The sequence below is a fragment of the Triticum urartu genome, chromosome 6A (genome assembly GCF_056163025.1).
Source record: "Triticum urartu cultivar PI428250 chromosome 6A, HENAU_Tu73, whole genome shotgun sequence".
NCBI classification, from domain to species: domain Eukaryota; kingdom Viridiplantae; phylum Streptophyta; class Magnoliopsida; order Poales; family Poaceae; genus Triticum; species Triticum urartu.
Window position 1 is genome coordinate 400,911,607 of NC_141878.1, and position 4,452 is coordinate 400,916,058.

The window sequence follows — 4,452 nt, forward strand, 5'->3', positions numbered from 1 at the left end:
TGCTGACGCTTTGAGCAGGAAAGCTTACTACAACAGTCTGATTCTCAAGCCTTATCAACCCGAGCTTTGTGAAGCTTTCCGCAAACTTAATCTGCAAGTTGTTCCTCAAGGATTCCTCGCAAACCTTCTAGTCTCTCCTACCTTGGAAGACCAGATTCGCCAAGCCCAGCTTCTTGATGCTATGGTGAAAAAGGTGAAGATTGGGATTGCCAAGAGTCAGTCCAAGTACAAGTGCTACTGCCTTGATGACAAGGACACTCTCTTCTTCGAGGATCGTATTGTTGTAACCAACGGTGACCTCCGTAAAGTGATCATGAACGAGGCTCACAATTCTCTCCTCTCCATCCACCCTGGGAGCACGAACATGTATCAGGACCTCAAGCAAGCTTATTGGTGGACTCGAATGAAGCGCGAGATTGCTCAATTCGTGAATGAATGTGATGTCTGCAGAAGAGTGAAGGCAGAACACCAAAGGCCAGCAGGTCTCCTCCAACCTCTTGCCATTCCAGAATGGAAGTTTGACCACGTTGAGATGGACTTCGTGACTGGGTTTCCAAAGTCCAAGCGTGGCAATGATGCTATATTCGTTGTCATCGACAAACTCACCAAAGTGGCTCACTTTCTGCCTATCAAAGAGTCGATCACTGCAGCTCAATTAGGGGAACTCTATACCTCTCGTATTGTCTCTCTGCACGGTATTCCTCAAGTGATCTCTTCAGACCATGGCAGCATCTTTACCTCGAAGTTTTGGGATTCTTTTCAGAAGGCCATGGGCACGAACATCCGCTTCAGCACAGCTTTCCATCCTCAAACTAGCGGTCAAGTCGAGCGTGTCAACCAGATTCTTGAAAATATGCTCAGGGCTTGTGTGATCTCCTTCGGCATGAAGTGGGAGGATTGTCTTCCTTATGCTGAATTCTCCTACAACAACAGTTTTCAAGCAAGTTCGGGCAAGGCCCCATTTGAAATTCTGTATGGCAGGAAGTGCCGTACCCCTCTCAACTGGTTTGAAACCGGTGAACGTCAGCTTTTGGGTAAAGACTTAATCACAGAAGCAGAAGAAATGTGCAAAGTCATTCGTGATAACCTCAAAGCAGCCCAATCCCGTCAGAAGAGCTACTATGATAGTAAGCACCGTGATTTGGCTTTCGAGATCGGAGATCATGTTTACCTCCGCGTCTCTCCTATGAAAGGTACTCGTCGCTTCGGTATCAAAGGGAATCTTGCCCCCAGATACGTGCGACCTTTCAAGATTGTCAGCAAGAGAGGCGACCTCGCCTATCAACTCGAGCTTCCTTCAAACTTTGCAAATGTTCATGACGTGTTCCATGTCTCTCAGCTCCGAAAGTGCTTCAAGACTCCTCACCGCACCGTCAACTTCGAGGACATTGAGCTCCAAGAAGATCTCTCCTATCGTGAGCAACCAATTGCTATTCTTGAAGAGACTGAACGCAAGACTCAGAACAAGTCAATCAAATTTCTCAAAGTCAAGTGGTCACACCATTCCGACCGTGAAGCTACCTCGGAACCTGAGGATCACGTCCGTTCTGAGTACCCGGCGTTCTTTCAGTCCTAGATCTCGAGACGAGATCGTTTCGTAGTGGTGGAGTGTTGTAACACCCCGGATGTAACTTTCCCAATTTGTACTCCAACTCTTGTCGTTTCCGGCGTTAAGTTATATTTATTTCCTCGGGTTCGGGTTTTTGTCTCCGTGTGTTGTTGTCATTATCATGCATCTCATATCATGTCATCATGTGCATTGCATTTGCATACGTGTTCGTCTCATGCATTCGAGCTTTTTCCCTGTTGTCCGTTTTGCATTCCGGTGCTTCGTTCTCCTCCGGTGGTCATTTCTAACTTTCTTTCGTGTGTGGGGATTAAACATTTCCGGATTGGACCGAGACTTGCCAACCGGCCTTGGTTTACTACCGGTAGACCGCCTGTCAAGTTTCGTATCATTTGGACTTCGTTTGATACTCCAACGGTTAACCGAGGGACCGAAAAGGCCTCGTGTGTGTTGCAGCCCAACACCCCTCCATTTTGGCCCAAAACCCACCTAACTCTGCTCCATCATCTAGAGTGTTCGATCACGATCGCGTGGCCGAAAACCGCACCTCTTTTGGACTCTCCTAGCTCCCTCTATGCCCATATATAGACCCCTTCCCCAAAATCCGGATCCCCCCTCGTCCAAACCCTAAAAAAAATCATCTCTCTCCGCGCCGGACATGTCCGTCCGCCATCGGACACGCCGCGCCGCCACCCGCGGCCACTGGCAGAGCACCACATGGCGCGCCGCCACCTCCTCCCGCCGAAGCTCGCTCGGCCCGGGGCCGGCCCCCGCGGCCCGTAGCCGCCCGCTGCCTCGCGCCGCCTCCGACGCAGCCGCCGCCTCGCCCAGCTGCCGCCGCCGCCGCCTCGCCCAGCCGCCGCTGCCCCCGCCTCGCCCGGCCGCCGCCTCCGCCGATGCCGCCGCCTCGCCCGGCCCGCGCCCCGCAGCCTTCCGCCATCAACGCCGGCTCCGGCGAGCTCCTTCCCCGCCGGTCTACAGTGCTCAGGCCGCCTCGATTTCCGTGCATGAGGTCTAGATCCAAAAAACCCTAGGTCAAATTCGTCTAAGTCCCGAAATTCTCAGTCCATATGTCATGTTCGTAGCCCCGTAACTTTGCATCCGTAGCTCCGATTCATGCATATAGCATATCAAAATGTTCATATCAGAGAGTACATCATTTCATTTCATTGCATCATTTTCATTTGAGTTCATCTTGATGCCCGAAATGCTGTTAGAAGAGGGCTACTTGAGTTAATTGTCAGATCTGCTACTCCATTTAGGTTTTTGTCATTTTTTGCCATGATTAATGTGTGCATGATATGCCCTGATGCTCTACATGTGTTTTGTTAAGGATTTTGCCATCTTCCCAGAGGTGCAACCCATGTATTTTTAGGATGTGTGTAGTGACTAGTGCAAGCTTGCAAAGTGGTGCACTTGTTAATTCTGTTTTCAGGGACTTAGCAATTCCACTAAGTCCTTGAGCTGGTTATCTCATGATGCCATATGTTCATGTTGTTTCCTAGTGATCCATGCCTCTTTTGAGGATGATCAGTAAGGGAGTTTTGTTAATCTTGTAGTGCTCTATCCATCCATGTCTTTGTTTGCAATTATGGAGAACCCTAGCTTGAGTCAATCGAGCTCTACTTTTGCTACTTTGTGAATCTGGGCAGATTGTCAACTTGTTTTCAATTTTGCCGGTGATGTTGTAGTTGATCCGTGCATGCTATGCTATTTTTCTTGCCATGTCTAGATTGAATTTTGTGCCTTCTTGATGGGTGTGTGCTTGTCTTGCCATGACTTGCACCATAGTGAGTGCATCGAGCTCGTAAACATGCCTACTTGAGTTATATTTCAGCATGTGTCAGTTTTCACTAAGTCTGAAAACTGATTATGTTTTTGCTATGTTCACATGCTTGCAATTGTATTTTCTGTTCCTTTTTGGCTCAAGGTCACTAAGGGACTTTTGTTAAGCTCTTTGAGTCGCTCCATGCCATGGTTTACTTTGCCATGTTCAGGTCCTGTAGCATGTATTTTTGTTGCTCCGAAGAGGGCTACCTGATCTGAAATTCCAGACAAGTGTTAATTTCACTAAGTCTGAGATCTGTTTGTCATATGCATTTTTGCCATGCTTGTTTGAACCTGTTAATGGATGAATTGGCCATAGCTCAGTGCTAGACTTTTGTTAAGAATCTTGTGTGCATCCCTGCCATGTATTGTTTTGTCATGTTTGGGTGCTGTAGCATGTTCATCTCATTGCATTTAGATGCCTACTTGCTGTAAATCGCAGACCGGCGTCATTTTTGAATCGCTTGCCATTTCCAAACCGTAACTCTGATTCCGGCGTTCTTTATATCGTTTTCAAGCGATTTCGTCTCATCTTTCCAGTGGAACACTTCGAATTCCAGGTTGAGGCCAAGTTCTTGCATTTCCTGTCATATCTTGCATTTTGCATCCTGCATCGCATCCCGCATAGCACATCATCTTTGCATCATATTGTTTGTTTGTCTTGTTTGGGTAGAGCCGGGAGACGAGTTCGCTAACGAGGAGCCCGTTGAGTTTGCTTTCGAGGATCCAGTCAACTCTGACAACTGTGCAGGCAAGATGATCATACCCTCGAAATCACTACTATCTTTGCTATGCTAGTTTGCTCGCTCTTTTGCTATGCCATTGCTACGATGCCTACCACTTGCTTGCAAGCCTCCCAAATTGCCATGTCAAACCTCTAACCCACCATTGTCCTAGCAAACCATTGATTGGCTATGTTACCGCTTTGCTCAGCCCCTCTTATAGTGTTGCTAGTTGGAGGTGAAGATTGAAGGCCGTTCCTTGTTGGAACATCTTTTATTTACTTGTTGGGATATCATTATATTGCTATGTTATCTTAATGAATCTATATACTTGGT